This window comes from Notolepis coatsorum (genome assembly GCF_963971535.1).
Source record: "Notolepis coatsorum genome assembly, chromosome: 14".
Lineage (NCBI taxonomy): Eukaryota > Metazoa > Chordata > Actinopteri > Aulopiformes > Paralepididae > Notolepis > Notolepis coatsorum.
Window position 1 is genome coordinate 92,780,417 of NC_140178.1, and position 14,844 is coordinate 92,795,260.

A 14,844-nucleotide genomic window follows, 5' to 3' on the forward strand; every position below is an offset into this window, starting at 1 on the left:
GAGAGAGAGAGAGAGAGAGAGAGAGAGGGAGAGGGAGGGAGAGAGAGGGGACTTGGGAGATGAAAGTAGGGTGACTTCCAAGCCAAGGGGTGACATCATTCCTGATTTGAATAAAACTGCAGCCGCGGTCAGTGATTGGCTCGCGCGCGGAAGAAACCCCTTTCAATTTCCCCCCAGCGCGCGCGGCGTTACGTGACGTCGCGAGACCCCTCTCCTCCTCCCGCCTGTCCATCACCGGGGCTGTCGCGAGACCCCTCTCCTCCTCCTCCTCCTCCCGCCTGTCCATCACCCGGGCTACAGACAGAGAGTGCGCGCGTGGGCTCGTTGTTCCTTTTCTTCGGCAGGAGGCTCGCGAGTCGCGCATCACTTCTGAAAACCGGCGGCGGCGACAGACAGAGAAGTTGTTTCTCGTTGACCCTCTGCGTAGCTGAGTTAGCTCTCCCTCCCCGTCTTTTCTCACCTTGTTCGCTCTCATTTGCCCGAAAGTTTGTTGTTTTCTCCTGCTCGGAGGATTCTGGGAGGGATATTGGCGGCTAACGACGACAACACTGCTGGGCGTAGCTGCTGCCTGCTGCACCGGTGAGGAGACCTGCGTTAGCTCTCTAGCTAACATGCTACAGTTAATGTCTAATGGCAAGACAACGTTATTAACCGAAGCTAGCTCCCGTTAATTGATGCACGGGGGATGTTTTCCGGCAGCAAATTCTGTCCGTAGCGAAGTCCATTTGTGATTTGTAACAATTGCACACGCTCGGCTCTTATGTTTTCCACCACATTATTATTAGCTGTTATTATTATTACTACTCATTTTCAACAGAATAGTGTGCATTCAATTTCAGATCAGTTGTTGTCACAGCAGCCCGTTTGATATATGAACCGTTATTTATGACGACGTTTGACATTAACGCCGTTCTATATAGAGAGACGTGTGAAGGTTTTTCTTGTTTGGTTACAACAAGTGTCACGTCTTCTGGTGGCGGAGCTGCTCGCTGCTGTCCGAGTGACGGTCCGGGGTTCGAGTCCGGTGTTACGGGTCGACGGGGCGGTGGCTCATCCCGTTCAGCCTCGGGCTCACTCGGGACGGGATGGTTACTAAACTACAGCTGGTGTGTGGACGTGATGAGCCACCGCCCCATCGAGCCCTAATGTTGGAAGAAGACTGGGAGAGATAGTTTTTTTTTTTTTACTAAAATGTTTAGTTATTGTAATATTGACTTTAGAAAAAAAAACAATCTCTTCTTTTTAAAAACATATCCATCCCCTCTTTTCTGGGGCCATTTTGTCTGTCTGTTGTTCCCTGCTCAAACTTTCCTCTCCCCCGTTCTCTCCATCCTCCTCCATCGCTGTGGCCCCATTGTTCTGGGAGGCCAGTGTTCTGGGCTTCAAAACTCTTTCATTATTCTCTCTCTCTGCCTCCCTCGAGGGAAATGTCGTTTTCTTTTAGCGCTAATAGTTCCACTGAAGCCCACTCGGTTTGTATTATTGTGCCTGGGTATACTTGAATAACTTGAGGTATGCTTGCTATCTGTAGCTTGGCAATATGGTAAATTGATATGGACCTTTTGAGGTACTTCATGAATCTATATATTTAGGTGGCATTGGATATATAACGTTAGGTTATAAAGTGTCTGTGAACAGTCTTAAAACAGATCCACGTTTACAGATGATTTAATGTCATCACTAGGAGTGATCAGTTCAAGGAGACATTACACTCCCCTGCAGACTAGAACAATGGCACAGAGAGAAAACTGTTAGTCTCCACAACAACCCCTCTGGGTGTTTTTAATAAATTACAGATTTTGGATTCATAATATTTTAGCTTATCCCACAGCCCTAATGTTACCCTCTGTTCCTGTTGTACCTCAGACAATAAATGCAGGGCGATGTATCAAGTGTTTAGTGGTTACTGTGGGCACAGCTCGCTCAATACTCTGCAATGATCTACCTGAGATATTGATATCACTGTGGAGATACGGCATCCCCGACTCCCCGGGTGATTAATATGAGACGTTTTGAGGCTCGGACACAGCGTTTGTGGCTTGGAGACAATCCAGGGTAGTCAGTGGTTCTCTGTAGGCTAAGCCAGACCCCCACCCCCCTTCCTCTGCACTGATGAGAGAATGGCTGACTCACAATACCACCAGCGGATGAGACAGGAAAATGGAAGACATCATGGGAAATTAAATTTAGCTCCCCATTTAAAAACCAGACTCCATGCATCATGAAAGGTTAAAAAAAAAAGTGGCTTAACCGTAGATGTGAGCTAGGGGCTATGGATTACTGTCAAATTCACTTTGTGTATCGGGGAGATTTGTCCGAATTTATATTTGACTAAATTAACGGATTTGATTGTAATTAAAAATTGTTCTTGGTCAAGGAGGCAAGACCACATTCTTTTCAATATGAAATGGACTGAGGGCCCAGTTCCACTCCGACTCTGTTTTCAGTCTGTCCATAAAGAGACCTAGACTCTCTCCCTACACTCACTAGGATCAGCGTTAGAACCTCTGTCTAATTAACATGAATCTAACATTATTTCTGGCCCTCCTAAGGGTTCCAGACAATTATTAGCTATTCTGTTTGGTCTATTTTGATGCAATTGAACTACTCAAGAGGGTATTTTTAACGTCTTCACTATTACAAGGTATAAACACACTTAGACCTAGGGCTGGGTACCGTTTGAAAGCACCATACCAGTGCTAAATAATACAGATACCAAAACAATACTTCTTTTGATAGCTTGCTGAGCTATGTGCATTGTGTATGCTGTGTGAGCCAATCGGAGGCTTTGTTGCATTTTGGGTGATTTATTCGGATTGTGTTGAAAAGGAAAATATACAGTATATATTTTGGAACAAACATGCTTATTGGGCTCACTGACACTTATACTACTTGGGTATAGAAATGTCCTAAACATTTATTAAATCATCAATGTTCATCCATTATTTGGCCCACCACCAACGGTATAGACCTGTTTGTTTTCCTTGTTACATAATCTAAAAATGTTTTTAGGAGTATACAAGTTCTATGGAAAATGCAAATGCTCTTTTCTTTACAGTAGAGTAGATCTCTGTGTGCACAACATCCAACCTGTTCTTGGGTCCAGGTACAGGATGAAGGCAGATGTGAAGAGTAAGACTGAAAGAAAAGGCAGGCTACATATTAACATCTAATACAGCTCCCAGTGGGATACTTTATTGACTAAAATGAAGCCTATATTTTGTATAGCGATGGTAAATTGTAACAACCCACTTCTGTCTTCCAGAAGGCCCCTTTGAACAAGGATATGCCAATGGTCTTCAGTTAAAGTGTGGATGATGACGAATAGTAATTGTCTCAGCTTGCCCTCAGCTTGCCCTCCGCCTGCCCCTAGGGCTCGGACCGGGCTTACCCCAAGCTGTGAAGTCCTCCATTGTGACAAGGGCCAGCCTCTCTCTCTCTCTCTGTGGGCTCCTCTCGTTCCAAATACATGACCTTTCCTCTTCCTGACATCAACACTGATATCATCATTAACCCTTCACGAGCGGAGGCAGCGTTAACCACAAGCCTGTTGCGTCGAAATGATCAAGCCCACAACAGAAAGGAACCATATGTTCTCTGCACAAGCCCCTCACTATTGTTTTGGTCAATGCTGGCTTGTGTGGCAGTCGCTGCAATAAATGTGCACGATTGTGATAAAGCGCAGATAAAACTCTGCTGTGGTCCCCGTCATGATAACTGACTGGGTTTGGCGGCTGTGTGTCACAGTTGTCGTCGTTTGCAGTTGGCAACTGGCGTTGTGGTTTTGAGAGTGTACTTGCCGGCAGCTGCAGTAATTCGCTGTGTTTGGACGCTCTGAATTCCTCCCGAGGGAGGATGGATGATGGCCGTGGTTCACAGCCCTGTTGCTAGGCTTCCGGACACACTATTTCACGACTGGATGTGGTGGCTGGGTCTGGCTGGGGGTCTGGCAGGCTGAGATATGGCTCAAATATGCAAACAAATTAAAATAAAACTGCCTTAAAAAAAAGATTTTTAACCAAATGTTCTTAAAAGAAACAATTTTGTCATGCCAGTCATCAGCCGCATGGCTGTACCACCTGTGGCCGATGGATCCTGGTTGCCATGACTCCTGGCTGTTTGGTGTTGGTTTTGGGTAGTATATATTTGCTGTCCTGGCTCAGTGGGCGGAGAGGTTCACATTATGTCAGAGTGGAGCTGGTCTGTCCTACACCATGCAGAGCCCGGTCTGGAATGACGGGCATGCGCTGCCAGACAGACACTGCTGCTGCTGACAGAGAGAGACCACCGGTAGGGGACCATCTGTCTGTGGCACCACCCTGAGGGCATTAGAACCAGGGCTGGATGACACGACCCCAGATCCACATCACGGTACTATATCACGTTTTCCTCAGTGACTATAAAAGAAACAATACTTTTTTAAACACCAGTGCACAAATGCCACATTCTCTCTTGTGTTGGCTCTCTTGTCGACATAAGGTTTGTCTGTCAACATGTTTGTCTGTCACTGGCTGTTGTCAATTCAGTTGAATTAGGGGCTGGAAGGTATACTGAATATGAAGGTATACTGTCATGGATCCACAATATATTAATATTGTAAAAAATAATACAGTGTATGTATACTATACATTACGGGTGGGGGAAAAACGATACGTAAAATCGATACGTAGCAGGGCTTGACATTAAGGCCGTATTGTGCATGTGTGAGCGAGTGTGTGTGTGTGTGTAAGAGCACAGCACAGCCTGCCCCTCACGCAGAAAGAGAGAGAGAGACAGAGAAAGCGGCAAACAAGATTAGTTTGCGACGTTTAAATTCCTCGAAACAAAACGTATCATCAATACTCAGTTTTTCTCTAATTTAGAACAGGTTCCCATTTAGAACCGGGTTTCGGGGGGCATCCCTGGTCGTGGGTGTGATAAGGGGCGTGTTTTTGCCAGCTGGTTTTCGTGGTGTTTTGAAGCCAGATGTGTGGTGTGTATGGTTGTATGGTGTTGCAGGGCTTGACATTAAGGCTTGTCCTATTGTCCGGAACAAGTAAAAAAAAAATGGTCGGACAAGCATAATACAATTTAACTTGTCCGACTGGACAAGTAAAAAAAAAAATATATATATATATTCCCCAAACGAATAGTAACGTTATTCCATCTGATCAGAAAGTGCCTGTCTCACAGTGTCACACTGGAAACTCTCAATCTCTGTACGTCAATATTACTTGTCCTGGACAAATGGCGAGTGTCTTCTGAGTGGTTGCTTAGTTGACACTGACAGTGGCACGAGACCCACGAAAATATCAGAATGTTTAATAGAATGTTTAATAAAAGTTGGTTGCTATACCGTAATAAGTAACAACTATACCGTAATAACAACTATACAACTATAGGCATAGACCAGGGTGTAACCCCTAGTCATCAAGAGAGAGGGGAGATGAGGAAGATGAGCTGGTGCTGATGGGGAGTGATTCCGAGTGAAGATGAGCTGGAGGACTGATCATACAGTATATACCCCACACACACACTGTGTTTAAGTTATTAAATCATAATAACTGTCCAAATCTCTTGTCGGTTTTATACATTTTTTAATAGGCCTTTATTTTCAGAAGTACATTTCGGACAAGTAAGTTTAGCCTTCGGACAAGTAAAATATCTGAGCCACTTGTCCGAAGTTAATGTCAAGCCCTGGTGTTGTTCTTAGAAGGCCGTAGTTAATAGGTCTTCGTGTGGCAGATCAGCCTGCCCGCCTCCCAACTTGCCTGCACGCCTGCGTGAACAAGGCAACTAACATGTGCTTCCGCATTGCTCTGATTGGCCAACTGACCCCACGTGACGCTACGGCTCGTTTTCCCCCTACGGCGGTAACGCGCGCATGCGCATTTTCGTTTTGACGGCACTCAAACGCCAAGCGAGGCTGCTCGCGGAAATAGGCTGCTCGCGGAAATGTAATGTTATGTTCGAATCCGTAGAATACATATTTATCAAAACAACATATTTATCAAAACAACTACCAGATTCACTCATAACGTTATTTCGCGTGACAACACAGCACAGCTGTCAGAAACTGTACATTGTAACGTTATATAACGAAACGTTATATAATGTTATTTTGCGTTTTATTCATAACGTTATTTCGCGCGACAACGCAGCCCAGCTGTCAGAAACTGTACATTGAGGTGGTTTGAATCACTGTACATTGAGGGGGTGCGAATCACTGTTTACACTCCCCACAAATGTACATTGTAACGTTATATAACGCAACGTTATATGCTGTTATTTCGCGTTTTATTCATAATGTTATTTCGCGTGACAACACAGCACAGCTGTCAGAAACTGCACATTGAGGGGGTTTGAATCACTGTACATTGAGGGGGTGCGAATCACTGTTTACACTACACGCACCTTACTGTACCATGTTCTACATATAGAACCTCATCTCATGCACCGGTTTGAATCAAAGCCCTATCGAACATACGCAAGCTCTACTGTCTTTAACTATAAGCGTTTACACTCCCCACTTACTGTACCATGTTCTACATATAGAACCTCATCTCATGCACCGGTTTGAATCAAAGCCCTATCGAACGTACGCAAGCTCTACTGTCTTTAACTATAAGCGTTTACACTCCCCACTTACTGTACCATGTTCTACATATAGAACCTCATCTCATGCACCGGTTTGAATCAAAGCCCTATCGAACGTACGCAAGCTCTACTGTCTTTAACTATAAGCGTTTACACTCCCCACTTACTGTACCATGTTCTACATACACTGTGTGTTGTTGTAGCCACCGGGTAAATCGCGATTTTTTTTATTAGTTTGTCATGACAAACTAATTACATAATCCAACATATGTGTAAAGGCACAACATATTCCAGTTAACGGTATATTTTTTTAATGATTTGTTACGGCGCAATCAATACTTCCATGCGTTCGGGACCTCCATGTTTTGGGGGTATTCATCAGAAAAATCGGATCCGGGATTCGGCTCCCATCAGTCGGGCAAGAACTGCAGGTTTTCAGCCTCTCTCCTCTCCTGGAGCTTCAGGGGGAGCCGCGCTCGGCCAATCAGAGAAACGCGGAAGGCGCTCGGCCAATCAGAAGAGAGACGCGTCACTCGTTGGAGGCGTAGGGAACGAGCGTAGAGCGGCTGGTATTCACGAAGGAGAGCGCTGGCCAATCAGAGAAACACGGAAGTGCATGTTAGTTGCCTTAAGTGTTCACGCTGCCCGCCTGCCTCCCAGCCCGCCTGCCTGCGGGAGATCAGATTCCACCTGGAACGTGCCGTGCTCCACTTCAAACAGAAGGACCTAATCCTCTTATGGACACAGTCGTTTCCACTACTGCTTTGCATTCGTCCATGTCCCTTCCGTGCAAAATCCTGTGATCCCTCTCAACAACTTTGTCTACCTCCCCTATACCCCAACCACCCGTCTACCCCCCTCTGACTCCAGATGCCTTGTCCCACCTCTCTCTCTCTATCTGTTCTCTTTATCCGTTTACTGATATTTTCCTATCTGCTGTCATTGATCCAAGCCACCAGCTGGTCCTGAGCTGACCTGATCTTATTTACCCCACGGAGAGGGGCTGATATGTGGGCACAATGCCCATTATGGAGATCCAGAGGCTCTTCAAGTTACAAAATACCCTTCAATTATCTCTCACTCACTCTATTTTGCTCTTTATCTCTCTCTTGCGCTCTCTCTCTCTCTTTCTCTCGGTCTCTTTCTCTGTTTCTCTTTGTTTCTCTCTCTCTCTCTCTCTCGCTCCATCTCTCTCTCTCGCTCCATCTCTCTCCCTGGCTTATCTCCCAAGGGAGAGGACTAACTGCATCAGTGCAACAGATCCCCAGCCTGTCTCACTAATGCACTTCCTCCATCCATCTCTCTGCCCATCTGTGGAACTACCAGACCCCCCCCCCCTGCAATCAATATCCACATGGTCAAGAGCGACGCTGCCCTGCTGGTCCACCCCTGTGGGCAGTGGTGTTCAACTGTATACAGCCAGACTGGAGCTGGTGGCTTCACTGTTGGGGCCTTGTTAGTTGTTTTCCCTCCATTGTTTTGCTGCTGATGGACCCCTAAGCCTGCCTCTCTATTGTATTGTTGGGTTTCTGGGACACACTGAGGCCTCTGTTGCTTGCTGCTCTCTCTCCTCTCTCTCTCTCTCTCTCTCTCTCCCTCTCCCTCTCCCTCTCCCTCTCCCTCTCCCTCTCCCTCCCCCCCTCACTTTCTGTTTCTACCTCCCTCTCTTTCTTGTGCTCTTCTCTCCTCTCACCCCCCCTTTCTTACTCTGTTTTCCTCTCTCTCGACGTCCCTTTCCCTTGCCCGTTGCCCCCCCCCTGTCTCTCCCTCTATCTGTCTATCTCTCTCTCTCTCTGTGGTGTGGTGGTGGAGGACAGGATTAGCGTCTTTCTTTGTGCAGGGTTAACGAGCTCTGTCATGTGTTAATCTGCCTGTCCCCGGGGGGCCGAGTCTCCCCGAGCCAGATGAACCATGGGAAGGGTTGTGATGTGTGTGTGTAGGGTCTTTCCCGCATATATTTCGAGGTGGCCGTCTTCTTGGTTGAATCCTGAGCCACCTTGGTAAATAAATCTGCAAAAACGAAAGCATGCATGTTTACACGGAGCTCCGTCACGAGGGTCTCTGCCGACCAGAGCAGTGGGCGGGCCTTGCGATCAGCTGGGCGGGGCCCCACTAATGCCTATGGAGTTACACAACTCCACCACTGTTGCTCTGGTTTCCATTAAATGCAGTGGCGGTAGCAGTCCAGCGCGGCGCTGCAGCTTTATCTGACCTGTCCGCAGAGGAAGAAGAACTCAAAACAGAGGTGGAAGTGTTTGGCTGCAGGCTGCCACTGGTGACTAGTAGAGCAGGCCAGGCCGCTGGTGGCTAGTAGAGCAGGCACTAGGCCAGGCCGCTGGTGGCTAGTAGAGCAGGCACTAGGCCAGGCCGCTGGTGGCTAGTAGAGCAGGCACTAGGCCAGGCCGCTGGTGGCTAGTAGAGCAGGCCAGGCCGCTGGTGGCTAGTAGAGCAGGCACTAGGCCAGGCCGCTGGTGGCTAGTAGAGCAGGCACTAGGCCAGGCCGCTGGTGGCTAGTAGAGCAGGTCAGGCCGCTGGTGGCTAGTAGAGCAGGCACTAGGCCAGGCCGCTGGTGGCTAGTAGAGCAGGCCAGGCCGCTGGTGGCTAGTAGAGCAGGTCAGGCCGCTGGTGGCTAGTAGAGCAGGCCAGGCCCCTGGTGGCTAGTAGAGCAGGCCAGGCTTTGGTGGCTAGTAGAGCAGGCCAGGCCCCTGGTGGCTAGTAGAGCAGGCACTAGGCCAGGCCGCTGGTGGCTAGTAGAGCAGGCCAGGCCGCTGGTGGCTAGTAGAGCAGGTCAGGCCGCTGGTGGCTAGTAGAGCAGGCCAGGCCCCTGGTGGCTAGTAGAGCAGGCCAGGCTTTGGTGGCTAGTAGAGCAGGCCAGGCCGCTGGTGGCTAGTAGAGCAGGTCAGGCCGCTGGTGGCTAGTAGAGCAGGCCAGGCCCCTGGTGGCTAGTAGAGCAGGCCAGGCCCCTGGTGGCTAGTAGAGCAGGCCAGGCCTCTGGTGGCTAGTAGAGCAGGCCAGGCCCCTGGTGGCTAGTAGAGCAGGCCAGGCCCCTGGTGGCTAGTAGAGCAGGCCAGGCCCCTGGTGGCTAGTAGAGCAGGCCGCTAGAGCAAGTAAAGACACGGCCGGCACACCGAGCAAAGCAACCGACGGGAGTTGAAACCCTGGTTAGAAACTGGAATTTTCTTTTTTTAAGAGTCACTTTTATTTTACAAAAAGTGATGTTTGGTGAAAGTTAGATGTGCACTTTATTAATCCCAATAGGGAAATTCATTCTTGTTTGATGATCAAGAGGCACCTTTTATTTGTTTTAAGTGAAGTTTGGTGAAAAAGCAAGTTATTGCACTATTAATCCCAATAGGGACATCTTTGTTTGTTCAAGAGTAACCTTTTATGGGGCGGCTAGGTGGTGTAGTGGGCAAGGCGCTCGCCACCAACGCTGGAGACGCTGGGTTCGAGCCCAGCTCTCGGCGTTGCTACCAGCTTGGCTGGTCGCTCATACTAACACAATTGGCAGTGTTAGGGGTGGGAAAGCTGGTGGGTGGGTCCTGGGCGTTGTGGACAGCGACTGCTACAGTTCGGTCGGGGCGCCCTCAGCGAGGGAAGGATCTGGAGGGAGGTAGTGTGACCTTCCACACGTTACACTCTCCCAGTGAGAGCCTGCGCTGCCAGGCTGGCTGCCGGCTGGCTGCACATGTGTCGGAGGAAAGCATGCGACAGTCTCCGGCCTCCCGGACCAACAGTAGGGGGGGGTGCGCAACAACCAGGAAGGGGGTTGGGAATTGGCATAACGATGAGATAAACTCTTGCCAATGGAAATCAAGTGCTGCCTCCCGCTACACTGACTACCGTACATTAACGTTTCCCTCTGGTTAGCTTTAGCGCTAGCTAACGTTGTCATAATATCTAACGTTAGATCTGTGGTGTCAGCTGGATGACGTTGACTTCGTTTGCAAACGTTAACGTTCGCTATCTATATGGCATTGGCAGACGAGGCTGGCGTTGTCCAGTTGACAACATTACAGACCATGATGGCTATGATAACGTTAGTAGCTAAAGCTACTGCATGTCAACAAGTCGATTCGATTGACGAAGTCGAGAAGGTACCACATGCTAAACCGTCCCCGGACCCCACAACTTAGTATAGACACTTCCAACTTCAGTGTGTGAATTACGTTAATCCCACAATTACTCAACTGCACTCAATATTTAAATACCAATGCTAGTCTAAATAAATGTAGACAGACAATGTACGTATTAAAAAATAAAAATAATAATAAAAATAAAAATAATAATGCAATAAAAGTCTGAAAATTAAGGCCTGCCTCTTATATAAGCCTCTCTCTAATAAAGGCCTGGTGCTCTTTGCAGCTGAGGTAAATAGAAGACCCGTCCTATATTTGAGGATTTACGGTATTTGAATGATTTCCTTGGCGTTTCTAGTTTTCAAGAGAAAAAAATCGATTAAAATCGGATTTAAAGAAAAATAATCTGGGATTTAATTTTTAGACCATTGCCCAGCCCTACCATGAATAGTTGTTCAAGCAAAGCCACGATTCTAATAATGAAAAAGCTGTAGTCAATCTGTCATGAGAGAGACAACTGTGGAGTAGAGAGAGAGAGCGAGTTTTCATTTAGCTTACTTTACTATTAGGGGTGTAACGGTACACATATCCGTACCGAACCGTTTCAGTACTGGACCTTCGGTTCAGTATGCACTGTGTATACCGAACGAATACAATGCTACTTGCGGAATTTTTGCGTGCAGAATTTAATTCAAAACTCAAGTTCACCCCCTTCCCAAAATATAACTTGTGCAAAGCCCACACACACCACTAGATTACCTGTAATTTAGCCTCATAGTATGGTGAACGCACACGACCAGAGCTAGAAGACCTACCCCCCCCCCCACACACCCACACACACACACACCCTCCCTCTCTCTCAGTGCGTGAGGAGGAATTGGTGCTATAGAGAAGGGGCTGTCTCTCTCTCGGAGATCAAATTAATGAAAGTTTTACGGCATATTAGGAACGACATTCATAAACGGCAACGCACCTCCAAACAAGGTGTGATAAAGATGAAGCGATATCTTTTCCTTGGCATGAAACGGGACCTGCATGAAGCTTCTTTCTCTATTCAATAACTTTTTACCCTGAGGGATGATTTACAATAAAGTGCTAAAAACTGAAAAGTAGGCTACTTACATTCTTTTTTTTTATTATCTTTTTCCACCTTCTTTTTTCCGTTTTTCTCCCATCCCAATGTTAGTCGTTATGCCAATTCCCAATCCCCCTTCCTGGTCGTTGCGCACTCTACCCCCTACCGTCGGTCCGGGAGGGCGGAGACTATCACATGCTTCCTCCGACACATGTGTAGCCAGCCCACCGCTTCTTTTCACCTGGCAGCGCGGACTCTCACTGGGAGAGTGTAACGTGTGGAAGGTCACACTACCTCTCCTAGATCCTTCCCTTGCTGTGCAAGCGCCCCAACCGAACTGTAGGAGTCGCTGTTTACCACGACCCACCCTTGCCGGGTTTCCCACCCGTCAGGGTTCGAAATTAATGGGGGCTTGGGGCATAATGCCCTTGAAAATGGACAAAATGCCCTCGAAAATCAGTTAAGGGGGGCACTTAATGCCCCCGACAGTTTACTAATTATATATATATATTTATCCGGTAATGGAGCGTCTGTGTATCGTACGGTTCAGATGACGCGCAAATAAAAAAAATTATTTGGCGGAGCCGGTGTTCTGCACTGGCTGCAGGCAGCAGCAGCACTACAGTTTGTGTAAAAATGGCACGCACAATATAAATCAATCTTCATTACGACTTTAAAAACATAGCCATTAACATTACATAGGCCTACACACATCTTGCCATAGCGTTAGCAGTTTGTAAACACAACGCACGTTTTAACTATGGTAGCCCGACGCAGCCCGCAAGCTAATACTGTACAGTAGGGCTGCAACTAATGACTAATTTGGTAGTCGACTAATATGCCGATTATTTTTTCGATTAGTCGACTAATCGAAAACCAATGTAAACAACAAATTTTTTTTTTTTTTTTTTTAATTACCTATCTTTGTGAAAGTGGCTTCTCAGCTCTGGTCCAGCTGAAGACAGAGCAGAGGAACAGATTGGACATTGAGCATGACCTCAGAGTTGCTTGTCTACCATCACCCCAGACTTTGAGGCCCCGTCCACACGAACGCTGGGTTTAATGTAACCGTGATTGTATGTGCGCAGTTGCGCTGTTCGGCCACACACAACCGGGGATTTGCTACACTGCAACCGCGGTCTTTTGAAACCGGTGGCCAGGGTGGAGTTGTGCGGTTTTGCAGTTGCGTGTGGGCATAGCAACCGAGGTTATTCCCAGTGTTTACAGCAGAGCTGTCGCAATTATTCCCCATGTTCACGGCAGACCGCGGGGTAGAGAGATTAGAGCAGAGCCAACTACACCAGTGTTTACAGCAGAGCTGTCCCAAGTAGCGTTATATGAAAATGATTGTAACAAACTTTTGTTCAAAACGTATCGTCTGTGTTGAAGAGTGTTGTGATCGACTGATGTCTGTTGACGCTCAGAGTAAACATGTAGCTGCAGCTAAACTAAACTCATGTGTTGTCAAGTTATTGTTATAACTTATAAGGAACCCAGTCCAGACTGCATCCCCTTAACAATTGTTTGTATTGAGCCGTATTGTATTGTACCCATTCTGCAATCTGTTAAATAACGTTTACATCCATTTCATATCGGTAACGTTACTTCTTCTTCTTCAGTTGATTAATGGCAGATCGCGACCCAACAGGAAGTTTAGTGAGCGTTCAGTCTTTTCTGATTGGTTGAAATGGCCTTCATGTCTGAACAACATCGCCGCCTACTGCTTTGGCATTGTATTACATTGTACTAAATGTATCGGTTGCTGGGTTCCAGCTCTGCCCGTGAGTACGCAGTTATACACGGTTGTCCACCTGTGTTCACCGTGTGGACGGAGTTTTATTTTTTTCAAACTTCGGTCATATTAAATCCAAACTCTCGTGTGGACAGGGCCTGAAGGCCTCTGCATGCTACAGAAACTTCAAAGCAACTTCAACACAACATCGACAAAGCAACGGTGTTGCAGACACATTACCTTTATGCTTCTACAAAATCAACGCGCAGCCTATGATGCAACAAAATGTACCCCGGATGTGCGGCTCGAGCGCGCCCAGCCCGCCTGAATACTTTGGGCAGCCGAAGGTGCGCACTCTAGCAATTACAAACGGATTTCCCTTCTCAACCATACATAGTTAGTATAATAATTAGGGGTGGGAATCACCAGTTTCATCATGATACGATACGATATCGATTCTTTGGACAACGATACGATATTTGCCGATATCACAAAGTCTCTCACGATACAATACGATACGATTAGATTCAGGTGCCTGCGATCGATATGAGATGATATCATATGCCCATTTAACACAATCAGTAACATTTAGATCAACAAAAAAAAGGTAATGAAAATATCATTTGACATTTGTATTTTTGAGCTCTTCCAGACATTTAAAGGAAAATCAATCTATTGTTTTTAATACAAATAGACCTCCTGTTCACTGTAAAGTGCCACGTTTTTATATATTGAGCTTTAAACTTTAAGCTACATTTTTTGGAACTCAAAACTCACAACCTCCCTCTCCCAAACCGTTCCTACAACAATTTGTTGATGTTGCATGATCATGTATAGGCCTACATTTATTATGTATTATATTGTTTATGTTTAAATAACATTTAAACATCAAACTCCTCTGACCTCATCTGGTCTTTCCAAAGACGCGCGCACACACACAGACAGGGAGAATGCTATGCTGTAACATCTACACACACGGAGCTACTGCTGTTGTTCTTGGGCGGATATGAGACTCGCCACAGGATTTTCAAAATAAGAGTATCGATATGAATCGATCTTATTACATCGCATCGATCCGATTCGATTGTTGATAATTACATCGATGTATCGATCTGGATCGATGTATCGTCCCACCCCTAATAATAATAGCCCTGTTTATGTTTGTTTTCGCTTGTGTTCTTGTATATAGTGTAATATAGTTATATCGCCACATCAACCCAGTCCATCCCCATTGTTTCCCCAATCTCCTTCCACGAATTCATCGTCATAATGCTATCCTTGTAGTCTTTAGACCCGCTATTATATAAATGTTGGTACTTTCGGACCTCCTCTGCAATACGTTCCTGCATTTGATTCATTTTAAACAAACAATTAAACAAGTG

General features: G+C 46.6%; 1 protein-coding gene across 1 annotated transcript in view; it reads left to right on the forward strand.

The window, feature by feature from the left end:
* Positions 1 to 321: 321 nt before the first annotated feature.
* Positions 322 to 14,844, forward strand: part of prr36b (proline rich 36b) — a 95,511-nt gene continuing 80,988 nt past the window's right edge. The window contains exon 1 of the mRNA XM_084329348.1: positions 322 to 579. The gene's annotated coding sequence lies outside the window, so the exon portion shown is untranslated. The remainder of the gene's footprint in view (positions 580 to 14,844) is intronic.